The following is a 13,910-nucleotide window of genomic DNA, read 5'->3' on the forward strand; positions in this document are numbered from 1 at the left end:
ATTTGACACTCATGTTTCAAGTGGGTTCTTAACAAGGATTTCCTGTAGCAAAACATTATCTTGAGAGTTTTCCACCACCCTTGTGTCAAATATGTATTAGTCCTTGGAAAGTCTTACCAGGCATAATGTAGGAGTGTGTGCATACGTATGTATGTATGTGTTTATGTGTGTAAGTGCAACTTCAGTCTTAACCAGTCCTGCCAATATTCAGTTTCTTAGCAAATTCTTCTGGGCATTTTGCTTCACAGGGCAGGGGGATCAGACTGTAGAGCTTAGACTAAAATAACAAAGCTCAAGAAGTTTACTGAGCCTATAGGAATCAATAGAGGAGAGGACCCTATTTTAAAATGTTCTACATCTGGTACTCTGAGATATTTACCTGTTGCAGGTCCTGAGGAGTCCCTTAAATGTTTTTCATGAATTAGATTAACCATAAAGAGCCAGCATGATGTAGTGGCGTAGGTATTGGACTAAGGAGCAATGCAGACCACCTCGTTTTCTTCCAGATCAGGGTTGCGGCAACCACATGCCAAGGCCCTGATCTGGCTTTTGCAGGGCGTGAAAAGGAGCCACAAAAATCTGCTACTTTTTGTGCCCTGGAAAGGCCCCAGAGCCACAGCGCCATGGCTTTATGGTGTTCCTTCAGCGCGGCATCATGCTGGACGCTGGAGGAGCGTCATGGTGTCATGCGCCATGTGGAGCAGCACACAGCATCATTGCACCCTGGGGGCGGAGTCAGGGCGTGCATCATGTGGATGTGACACCCTGACTCCACCTCCAGCTGGCCTTTCAGGCCAGTCTGTACAGGGCCTAAGTCTCCAGGAGACCAGGATTCAAATCCCTGGTCAGCTATGGAAATCCACTGGGTGACCTTGGGCAAATCACACTCCCTCAGCCTCAGATGAAAGCAAATAGCAAACACCTTTAAGCAACTCTTGCCAAGAAAACTCTATCGTAAGTTCCCCTTGGGATCGCCATTAAGTTGGAAATGACTTGAAGACACATGATAACAATAGCAACAAACTGTAAATTAAATATAAATGAATAAATATTTAATTCATTAATTCTGAAAGGACTGTCCCACCTTACAATCCAAAACACTTTCAAGGCAGACTGAAAAATTAGACAATTAATGTGATAAATTTACAGAAATCTCTACTGAAATCCAAATACCAATGGCCATCTAAAACCCAGTTATCCACAGCTATGATCAAAAGCCTGCAGATTCTCTTGACTTTCACAGCCATCAGCCGGTAGTGCAGGGATTGGATGGATCTTGTGGTCTCTTCCAATTCTATAATTCAGGGTACTGTGACATGTTAATACCCAAGAATCACATTTTGTTGCAGAATTCATACAGAATTAGATCGACAAGATAGGCAGTTGATCCACTGCCTCCTAAAGAGACCCTGAGTTTCAACTACAGTCGCCCCTCCATTTTCGTAGACTTTGGATCTACATCCCTCGCCTGTTCACGGGCTGCAAATGGAGGGGGACAAAATGGGGCGCATGCCACCATTCAAGCCAGTGGGGCTTGAATACCACCAATTTTCTGGGGTTTTTTTTTTTTGGGGGGGGGTTCCAAAACAGATCCCTCACAAAAACGGAGGGGCAACTGTATATCCCATGTTCACTTTTTTAACAGACAAAAAGTTGTCCCAAATTTATTGCATTTATGGATTACTTTTAAAAAAAAACAAGGATGGCTGACTAACAGATAAAACAATACTCCCAGTCCACATGAGCATTCATCTTTTGTGGAATGCCTTTAATTCCCCACACTTGCACACAGGGTATTTTATACCCTGTAATACACTGAAGGAGAGCCTTTGTGGTTTAGTGGTTTGAGTGCTACTGTAGGACTCCAGGAGACCAAGCTTTGAAAGCCTGCTCAGCCATGGAAAAGTGGGTGGCCTTGGACAAGTCACACTTTCTCAACCTCCAAGGAAAGCAATTACAAATCCCTCTGAAAAAACCTTGCTGAGAAAACCCTGTAGCAGGGTTGCCATTAATCAGAAATGATTTGAAGGCACACAACAACAATACACTGTATTCTAAGTAAATACCTCAGATTAAAATCATTCAATGGAAGCATTTCCCCCAAAAGATATCTGCCTGGATGAAGATTAAGCGGGGGGGGGGGGGGGGGGAGCTTGTTCGAACATTGAGGAAGAATTAATATAACAACATACAAATAGATGGCCCGGGTCCCAGAGCATTACCTTCCTAGTTTATGGATGATTTCAGCAACTTATCATGGTAACTCTTCTTAAAAGTAATTCTCCAACTTTTGCAAGCAACTGTAAATGAGATGACGCTCGGAACGGTCTTTTATATACAGTACACACAACACATAGAAGAGCAGCATTTCAAGAATGTTCAGCTTCACTATTTTGCCCAATGAATCGATGAACAGGGTGGGCATGGGGTGGTGAGGTGTTGGTGTTGGTAGGGAGTTAACATTCAGCACCCACCACTTGAAGCAGTGCAGCCTAGCAAAAGCTTTACTTTCCACCCCTATTGCAGACAGAGCATGGCCTGAAACCTCTCCCCGGTTTGTCCCAGACTGTGTGTGGGTGTTGAGGTGGAAGAGTTCTTAATAAGAAAAAAGAAATCATTCTTGAGAGGCTGTTGCTATGGAGCTCCAAGACAGATGGCATTGAGGACTGTTCTTCTTAGTCCTGGGCTCTAAAGCTTGTCCACTCAAGCATACCATTAACATTCTTGAAATTCCTCCAACCTTGGCAGCTTCAGTTCAGGGCAGCTACTGCCCTCTAGACAAACCCCAGACAGGCAGTTGCTTGGCTGTCTCCAGACAAGGAGTTCTTCCCTCCCATTAGTCTGTAGATGTTGCAGGAGGAAAGGCCATTGTCCCCTTCTGATCTACCCATCAGGTGGGATTGGGAAAAATAAAGGCCTTTAGGCAGGGGGTAGGCAAAAATATTCAGTTGCAAAGCACACAGTGGAAGGGTCTCATGAACTGGAGGTCCCAGCTCATGACTGATGATTATTATTGGGACTGTCAACCAATTAAGGAAATTTTAGTTGGTCCAGAAATCTGGCTTTTACCCAACGAAAACGAACTTTAATATTACTGAAAACCTTTGACAGAGTTGTCCTTCTGGGATACCGAAAGAAGAGTGAAATGACATGCTATTTAATAAATAATAAAAGGCTGTCATGATGTAGTGGCTAGAATGTCAAAAACTCTGGCAACCAAATACTGTATACGTTCAGCTATGAACTACACCTCTGAGTATTCTTCATCTAAGAAAACACTGCAAAATTCCTGGAGTCGCCATAAGTTGACAGGTGACCTGAAGGCACATATACGTACATAAACTGTGCTAGGGGACCTCAGGCTGATCAGTGTCTCTAAATCTAACCTACCCAAGTTGTTGCAAGGACAAGATGGAGGTGCAGATGACTCCATACGGGGCCCAGGGAAGAAAGGTAAGATGGAACTATATGAAATAAAATAAATAACTTCATTCTTCCTAGACAAAAAAGTCACCTGTAGTAGTTTTCACACCCTAGAACAGTCAACACACCAGCATGTCAAGACTTAAACATGGCTTAAATTTTTTGTTGATGGTTAAAATTATTCCAATAAAGTCCATTTATTGTGTGTGTGTGTGTGTGTGTGTGTGTATATACACACACACACACACTATTAAGATAAATAACTGTTTATTATGAACATAGGTTCCTTTATACTAGATCAGACCCATTGTCCATCTTGCTCTCAATAAGAGGGTCTCTCTTAGCATTAAAGACCTTTCTATAGAGAGAACTTGGGATACTGAGTGCCAAGTAGGGATGGTAAAGAAACCTGCATTTACCAAATGTTTAACACATTTTTTCCAATTTATGCCAGACTGTTAGTGAAAGTCTCCTCACATCTTTTCGGTGCCCACCATCACAAAGAAACCAAAAGAAACAAATTTCCCCTCTTTTTTTGTTTCTAGAATTATTTGCAAATAGTGCATACAATAATAAATGCCTATCTTTGGAAAATATTCTCCAACATGCTTTAGTGAATGGGTAAAGGAAAACCAATGTACATAAAGTACATATGTTGGGCAAATAGCAAATCAAATGTCTTTGAAACATATCAAAACACAGAAATTTCTATGCAAATGACACCGGACACACAAAGGATGCATCTACACTGTAGAAATATTGCAGTTTGACACCACTTTAACTGCCATGGCTCCATCCTATACAATTCTGGGATTTGTAGTTTTGAGAGGCAAATCCCAGGATTCCACAGATGCATACATCTGAGAAAGTAGACTCAAGTCTACAAAAGCTCATGCTACCAACTTCTGTTTTTCAGTTAGTATCAAAGGTGCTAGAGAATTCCTTTGTATACTGATTTTCCAGATTAACATGGCAATGCCTTTGAATTCTGCTCTCATTTGCAGGTTTGCCACAAGTCAAAGTTGACTTGTCAACAAATAACAAAATGCCAAACATGGCTTCTGTATCCTAAGCACATGGCTACAAGCAAGCCATAGCCCTTCCCAAATATTCTACTGAGTTGCAAAGATTAATATGTTATGATTTCCTACTATTTTTCCTGGTAGTGCCTCTTGCTTTAACAGTTGTATGAGAAGCACCAAGTCACTAAATGATGGGTTTGAATGGCTAAATAAATAAATGGAGACAATGCTGTTGACTCACGGAAAATCTGGGCTGTTTTTCAGTGTCTTGTGCCTGTGATAATGAATTTATTAGCTGTAAACATGTAGAGCCCTGCGGATTATAGCTCTCTGCAGATTCAGGTGCTGAGTACCTTTAAGAGAGACTTACTATAGTTCCTGTGATTATGAGGGAAGATTCATTCCAACTGATCTAAATTTAATATAATTTTGTGACTCTGATTCCTTTACCTTTTATTGTTGTTGCCTCTCCTCATAAGCAATATTAGGCACTGAGGCCACAATTCCTCTCATGGGGAGGATCCACATTTGTTCCTATTATAGCTTGATTGTGCATCAGAATGGTTGGGCATATAGGAATCGACGAAGAGCTAAGTCCTTGAAAATGAAGTCAGCATGCCCATAACTACCCACAACTCATAAATGTTTGACTTATACTGTATAAATATATATCTGTCTGAAAATGACATCCTCTGATTTGGAAGGACTTTTCTCCCTAGCCTTGATGTGTAAGGACTTTACTTATTCATTGGCAGAGTCTGGAAAAGTTACTTTTTGGACTATAATTCCCAGTGGCCATATGGCTGGGGATTTGGGGAGTTGTTGTCCAAATCAGAACTTCTCCAAACTCACTGTGAGAAATTTCTCCTCCATTTCTATACATGCATCTGTTCATGTCACCATGTTATATGGTCTAAACTTGTTCTCTGAGAAAGGCTTAGTCTTAGCACTGATATTAAAGCACTGATAATTTGTCTTTAGTTTTCAGTTGGGACCTATCCGAAACCACAGGGCAATGTACATCACAAAAGATAAACAGGATTATCATGCCACCAAAACACAAGGTAAAGGTGAACAAAATTGTAACATTTTAAATATTGGTCTATCAAATTAGTAAGGAAAGCCTTTCATCTTTTTCTGCACTACTTGGTAAAGAAAATCCACATTTAAATCTGTAATATTACCCTGGAATATTACCTTGTAACAGGGTAATATTAGATGATAGCTGGTGGGGAAATGCTGACACTAGTTTTGAGGTGGTACACAGGAAATGTTCACGCACATCCGTTGTAATTTAGTGTTTATGAGCTTAACCTGGACATAAAAGAGGAATAAGAGTTCCAGGTGGGTTTTCTCAGTTCTTTCATCTTCTCTCCCTTCTTCTTTAAACATCGTGATGAATCATATCCCTACTCCTAACTTCTGTTGAGCAAAGGGAAGCTGTCTTTCCCTGGAGAGTCTCTACTGAGAAACTACTCTGTTGTGCATGTACAGTATATGCCTTTAAGTTGCCTGCCAACTTATGGTGAATCTATTAATTTCATAGGGTCTTCTTAGGCAAGGAATACTTAAAGGTAGTTTTGTCAGTTCTTTCCTCTGAAATATAGATTGCAGTATGCATTATTCGTTGGTGGTCTCCTATCCAAGAATTAACCAGGGTTGATGGTGTTTAGCTTCCAAGATTTGATGGGAATTGGTCCTTTTAAGGTATTTAGACTCCTTACCTTAAATAATTATTCCATGGCTTCTTTGGGCTGCAAGTTTTCCATGAAGAAAGTAAACCAATGACTAGGGGTTTTTTTAATTAAAGTTAATCCAGTCATTTATGTATTTAAGTACCAGTTGAGCAGGGAGGTACCCCAGTGAAAGTGCTTTGCTCTCTGTAAACATTTCATATACTGTATTTATTATTTAACAGCCTTGCAATTTGAATAAGTATAGTCTCCCCATCAGATTGACAGAGGGATGGAACCCTTCAACACTCCTTTTCTGTCTCTGTGGACAACATTTCTATTCAACCAGTCCAGCAAGCCCACAGTCTTGGTTTTATCTTTGACTCTTCTCTGTCGTGTATCCCTCAGATCCAGACCACAGCCAAGGCTTGTAGATTCTTTTTGTATAATATTGCCAAAATCTGACCATATCTCTCCGCCTCTACTGCCAAGATCCTGGTCCACGTCCTTGTGGTCTCACGACTTGATTACTATAACGTCCTCCTGGCTGGGCTTCCTCTTTCTCACCTCCGTCCTTTAATTTCTGTCCAGCATTCAGCTGCACGCATTATCACATCCGCCCACTGCTCTGACCACATCTCTCCTGTGTTGGCATCCCTTCACTGGCTCCCCCTCCCTTTCCGCATTCAGTACAAACTCCTGCTGTCGACGTTTAAATCCCTCCATGGGCTGGCCCCCCCTTACTTATTAGACCTTCTTTCTCCTCACCTTCCCACCAGGGCCCTCCGTTCTGGTAGTCAAGGTCTGCTGTCACAGCCCAGGATTTCCTCTGCCCCATCCCGGATTCGCCCCTTTTCACTCGCTGCCCCTCACTCCTGGAACCTTCTTCCCCCGCGAGCAAGAGCCATCACTTCTTTAACCAGCTTCAGAACGGAGTTGAAGACCATTCTGTTCAGGGCAGCGTTCCCAGGCATTGCATAATTGTCACTTGCTATTTGATGTTCTTTTGTTGTCTGTTTTATTGAATCATTTCCTGTATTGCTATGTATTTTATATGTATTATCCTACTAGAGATGCCCCTTCCCCACCACCACTCCCTTTGTGTCGTGTCTTTCTAGATTGTAAGCCTGAGGGCAGGGAACCGTCCAATTAAAAAGATTGTATGTACAGCACTGTGTAAATTTACTGCGCTTTATAAATAAAGGTTAATAATAATAATAATAAATGGAAACTTTGCTGCAGGCATTTATTCTTCCTTCCTTTGTCCATCAAAATTGTTCCTTCCAGAACTGTTCTTGGCTGTTTTTTCACCAGATTTTCATTACTTTCCAGATCATGTGAATGGTTACACTCTTTTCCTATACAAAACAAAATGTCAAGCAAGTTGTGGCCTACTGATTTGGTAAAGTGGAAGAAACCTCTTTGAGAATCTTAGCCATCACAGACAGACAACAAAACCCCTGGAAAAATCAGCAGTAGAGGTTGACAGAACTGTATTGCACCCAAATCCAGGTTAATCCTTTTTACTATAGTAACTGAAAGCCTAACCAATAACTTAAGTCATGATTCAAAGTCCATTACTGCATACTTTGATAAGCAGTTTGATAAAGATGCATTACAGGTTGTAATCTCATGCAGTGCAAATCAGGGTGGCACCACAGTTGAGGAACTGCAGACCTGGTGCAGGCTGAAGAGTATCCAGGCCCATTAGAAACACATTGGGCCTTACGAATTATGCTGCCCCATGAGATATTAACCTTCCTTATCAACTGACCTTCACCCCTACATCACATACCTCAAATCAAAGTCTTTGAATCTAAATTAGTTCACCTGGAAAAAGTGCTACCGGTGGTTCTGTTCCCACAATAGCAAATGCCACTTTGTTCTAGTGTATTGATTCAGGATGGTTTGGGTGACTGGATGGCCTTGCACTAGTCAACCTATCCTAATAATAATAATAATAATAATAATAATAATAATAATAATTTTTATTTCCCACCTTTCCCTGCCCTGCAGATCGAGGCAGGATTACATCAATAAAATAATACAATACAGTATAAAAATATAGTCAATAAAATGCTAACATTAGTACAATAAAATAGCTAGACCATCGTCTAATCCTACTCACAGGGTTACTACAAGGATAAAATGGGAGTGAAGGAAAATCCATGTGCGGCTTGCTTTGAGTTTCTCGGATGAAAGGCAAGATGGCAAAGTGCTTACGCACAAATATGGTTTACAATCCCTATCCATATGCATGATTGAAACATTCTCATTAACTACATGATGGTGAATGTTAAAAAGTATGCAAATAAGTGTATTAAGGTAAGGCCATAAAATCTGTATTTGGGAGCAAAAAGGAACACACTACATATCCCAAAATCTGAAGAAAGCAGTGCAGTTGGCATTGATGGGGTTTGCAACTATGATCAAAGGCAAATTGATCTGAAGAAATATGGCTAAGAGAAAGTGAAGAAAGGTGTGAGTGGAGAAGATTGGAAATACGAGAAGATGGCTGAGAGATAGGTAGTATGAAGTAGTAGTTGGAAGAAATAGGATAGGAAGTAGATAAGAAAATATTGGAAGGAAAACAGAATGAGAAAATAGAATGAGGAATCTTTTATTCCTCTTACAAGAAAAGCTAAACTGCTGGGTTTTTTTTTAAGTTAGAGTTTTCTTATATACTTTGTATTCTTCTACCACATATATCTACTAACTAGACTGCAATGGTTTATGAACTTTAATGTCAACACTTCAGCACCCAAAAGTTGTTTCATCTTGTCACTGACAGATGAGTATCATCTTAGTTTTCCCTTTAAAACAGTGCATACCACAAATCTACAGCACCAAACTGCAACATCTCTGTATCTGTCATTCAAATACTGTGTAACATTCAGATTGCCTCTCTTGCATTACTCTGTTTTACTAAATAGTTTTAAATATGTATAAACACTTGCTGATTGCTAGCCAACAGATAATTGTCAGAGATAATCCAATTTAATTCCACAGCCCCATTTCAACAATGTTGTTAATATATACACTTAAGGCTTTGTTTGAGAGAGTTTAGTTAAGTTTTCTTCCACTTGAGAAAGAATAAAAGACAAAAATTCCCCTAAAGGTGTACAAAGTGATTCCCCCCAATTCTCAAATAAGTTCAATGATCAGTTCAAACTTCCAGGAATAGAAGAAAGTATTCCCAAGTATGAAAATATAACTCTCAAACTTAAATCCCAGGATCTCTTTTTTAAAAAATCATTTGAACTCTCTTTTTAATGTGTGTGTGTGTGTGTCGAAATTGCACTGTCATCTTCAAGCAAAATAGAAAGGAAAAAAGAACAAAAACACAAGCAGTCATATCTTTGCAACCTTATTTCACCTGACATTATAAAATTCAATTCAGAAACATAATGCAACTCTTTTTATGAGCACACAGATCTCATACAGAAATCAGAGCGTAGCAAAAAATTTACTTTCTTGGGCAACAGTTCCCAGAATTCCCCAAGCAACATGGCCAGTTAGGTTGTGAAAGGTCAAAAAATCAAACTTTTTCCAAGTTATGGCGAGGAATCTGAGAGCCAAACAAGTCTTGAGAGCAGCAACTGTCTCAGTTTAAACATGTGCCTGCCCAATTTGCAGATGCTGCTAGCTTAAGAGGATCATGAAGGGACAGGGACCTGAACCCTCCCTACCCTTACTCCCAGAAGGCCCAGTCATTTTTCTCCAAGCCCTGGGGCTATTTCACAATTATAGCACTATGATTCCACTATAATTGCTGTGGCTTCATTCCATGGAACCCTTGTTGTTGTTGTGTGTCTTCAAGTCATTTCTGACTTATGGCGACCCTTAGGCAAACCTATTGTGCATTTCTTTGGGCAAGTTTTGTTCAGAGGAGGCTTGTCTTTGCCTTCTTCTGAGGCTGAGAGTGTGTTACATGCCCAAGGTCCCCCTAGGGTTTGTAATTTGGCAAACCATTAGAGTGTTCTGGCAGAGAATTCTAAATAGCCTTCGCTAAAAGTGTAACTCCCAGGATTCCACAATATGTTAGCATGGCATTTTAAGAGGAATCATATTGCTATAATTGAGTACTGTGAAAGTGTCCCAGAGTCACATCTAATAAAGGAGCAGAAAGACCCACGATGAGTAGGCAACCATGAGTAGGCAAAATGGCATTGATCCCATCACCAGTGTGCTCATTTTGAAGTTAAAACCAGAACCTCACATCCCGTTTTATATATTAACTAGGTGGATATAGTTAAACAAATGTGTCTGCCTGCCAATATGCCATCTAGTTTGGCCGTAAGTAAAAGCCAGTTAACATATAAACAGGAGAAGATTTCTATCACTGTTTCCTCTTACCAGATAAAAACTCCCTGCTCAGTTTCTCCCTGACTTGCATTTGTTAAAGACACAGGAGCTCCATTACAAAAATATGTGTACATGCAATGTGAAATATGTAGTGGGCTTCTAAGTCTCATTTTCTTTCAAATGTCCATGATCTAGATCCAGACATTGGCACAAGGTAAGGATGGCTTAAACTTTCTTCCTTGACCAGGTCTCCTCTTACATTCACCCCATCTTCATGTGGGGGCAAAAACAAACAAACACCTGTACATTTCAGTTGTGTAAAAAAGAACCTGAAACAGCTGGTATATGCAGGTGAATCACTGGAGGTAGACAGCACCTACCACAAGATATAAATCTTTCACAATAGCATGCGTACTCCTTGAAACTTAAAGAATTTGTTTAATGCTCGGGGCTGTCTGCACAATTTTTCATCTCAAGTGAAAAACTTTCAAGTGCCAGCTCATCATACAAAACTTTCTTACCTCAGCCAGAGTTTCAAAACACCGACCAAATCCGAACAAAGTCTCACCTTGTTTCTATTTGTGACAGAATGCAAACTTTGTACGGAGAGTTGGAAATCCCTTGTCTCATCATCTGAATGCCTGTTTGCCCACTTTATGAGTCCTGCAGTCAATAGCCACCTGGATTCCTAAGTTTTTTCACCCCCTCTTCTCCTCCCTTCTCTCAACTTTGCCAAGAACTAAACCTTAAGCACTTTCAACAGGTGTAAACCCAGATCTCCCTCCCCCCTTGCTCTGTCTAACCACTGAGTTAAACAGAGTCTGCTTACCTTACAAAATCCCCTGCAAGGCCTTGCTCACATCCATTCTTGTTTGGAGAGTTGTTGAAACAGGAGAGGCATAGCTCTTGTGATAATCGCAAGCATGTTTATGGGGGGAAAGGAAGAAAGATCAAGCGTGTTGCTACTTCATAAAGAAACCAGAGGCCAGCAAATCAGTAACAAGCCGGTGAGGCAGGTGGATCTGCCGAGAACGGGCAGCACTAAGAAAGGAGCTGGGCAGGAGGTGCAGAACAGCCAACTGGAGCAAAGCACAGCTCAGATTACTCTTCCTCTACCTGCCAATTGCTAGCAGGCTTGGCTGACAAGAGTTGGAGTAGTGGTGATGTCAGGCCAAACAGAAAGAAAAGGAAAAAGAAAGCAGGACTTGGTTCAGGGAGTGCAACTGCATCACAGATTGAAAGAGAAATGGAAGCCAGCCCTAAGGAAGGAAGGAAGGAGTGCCACAATAATTTCTTCTTCTTGTCCTTGTGGAAATGATGATTTACAAGGAGAGACTTAGGGAACTAGGTATGTTTAGCCTGGAGAAGAGACAGTTAAGAGGTGATATGATAGCCCTGTTTAAGTATTAGATGAGGGATCATATTGAGTAGGGAGCAAGCTTGTTTTCTGCTGCTCCAGAGAAAAGGACGTGGAACAGTGGATTCAAGCTACAGGAAAAGAGATTCCACCTAAATGTCAGGAGGAACTTCCTGACAGTCAGAGCTGTTTGACAGTAGAATATGCTGCCTTGGAGTGTGGTGGAGTCTCCTTCTTTGGAGGTCTTTAAGCAGAGGCTGGAAGGCCACTTGTTGGGGGTGCTTTGATTGAAAGTTCCTACATGGCAGTGGGTTGGACTGGATAGCCCTTGTGGTCTCTTCCAACTATTATTCTATTAAAATTCCTGAAATGTTCAGTTTAGGGAGGCATTTTAAAGAAACTTCTCTCATAGAGCTCTTGGGTTTCAACAGACAACAAACCCCAGGATTTCATAGAATGTGCCCATGGTACTTAAAAAGGAATTGTGTAGTGTGAAAGGGCCCATTAGTTGCTGCTTTAAAACTCTGTATATAATGCTTCGAGATTTGCACTTCTTACCTGTTACTACCAATTTTGTAGCAATAAAAAGATGGTTAATATTGCACAAACCTAAGCAGACCAAAACATTAGCATCAGCTGCTACAGCAAGTCATCTGCAGTTACAATTTGATTCATAATCGCTGGAACCAAATCCATCTGCTAATTGATTTCATTCACAAAAGTGGGATTTACTTGATTCAATTTCTTGGCGCTCTGCACCAAAGCTTGCATGAAATGACATTAATGCAACAGGAAATGGGGAGGGGAAGGCAGAGATTAGGACAACCTAGTTGTGAATTATTGCTTTTTTGTAAAAATGCCAGGGGCTTTGTGACTGTGGAGGCATAATTCATTAACTCCTTATAATGAAAGGAGAAAGACTACACCTGACTTCTTCATGTTAAAAAGCAGCAGGAATCCTTCCTTTGATTTGTAGGGGCTCCATATATCAAGCTTTCCTCCCCTACTTTCTTTATGTCCTACCTAAGGGCTTTACACTTCAGCAGAATCTTTCCTCACATAGAAAACTAAGATGTCAAGGAAAAGGTTAGGTTACATCTCCATAGTACCACTCTATTCTGCTTGGACCTCACCTGGAATACTTTGTCCAGTTCTGGGCACCACAATTCAAGGGGGATATCAAGAATCTGGAGGGGGTCCAGAAGAGGGCAACCAAAATGGTGAAAGGTCTGCAAACCATGCTCTATGACCTTAGGGAGGGGGGGGGGTGTTTAGCCAGAGAAGAGAAGAGTAAGGGGTGACATGACAGAAGATGGAGCAAGCTTGTTTTTTGCTGCTCCAGAGACTAGGCTATGGAGCAATGAATTGAAACTACAGGAAAAGAGATTCTATCTCAACATTCAGAAGACCTTCCTGACAGTAAGAGCTGTTCGACAGTGGAAAACAGCTGCCTTGGAGTGTGGTGGGGTCTCCTTCTTTGGCAGTTTTCCAACACACTGGATAGCCATCCGTTGCTTTGCATCTTCCTGCATGGCAGGGGATTAGACTGGGGATTAGACCCTTCCAACTCTATGATTTTGTGATTCTATAACTAGTTCTATATGAAGAATGCTTAATTTTTGCTTTTTTATGCTGGAGCCTTTAACCACCTGAAACCAGTTGCTACTGTCGAGAGAAGCAGAACCATTGCTTAGAAGCATTACTTTTTTTGACTACAACTCCCAGAATCCCCCAACCAACATGGGAAGTACTCTTATGTTGATGTATTTGTCCCATCCATCAACTGAACATGATTCTTTGCCACCACCCACCACCCCCAGTTTTCTTTCTGTTTCTTTGCACGGATTCCAGTAAATGTTACGCATTTATGACCCTGAGAAGGAACTTGAGTAATCAGCTGTTAGTTCCCTCTGCAGAAACAAGTAATTCTGAGCTGAAACTGACTTGTCAACTTTGGACTGCAGAAGGCCATGTTTCTCTATTAGATCATAAAAGTGGATATTGAAGGCCAGGGGAATTGTAAGGCAATAAACTAAACCAGCAGAAGGAAAATGAAATAAAGGTACCAAATGGAACCAAAGGGAAGAAGGACATATGTAGCTGCAAAGACAAGTCATAGGAATTAAGGAA

This window comes from Sceloporus occidentalis, unplaced genomic scaffold (genome assembly GCF_023333645.1).
Source record: "Sceloporus occidentalis isolate IW3139 unplaced genomic scaffold, rSceOcc1.0.p SCAF_5, whole genome shotgun sequence".
Classification (NCBI taxonomy): domain Eukaryota; kingdom Metazoa; phylum Chordata; class Lepidosauria; order Squamata; family Phrynosomatidae; genus Sceloporus; species Sceloporus occidentalis.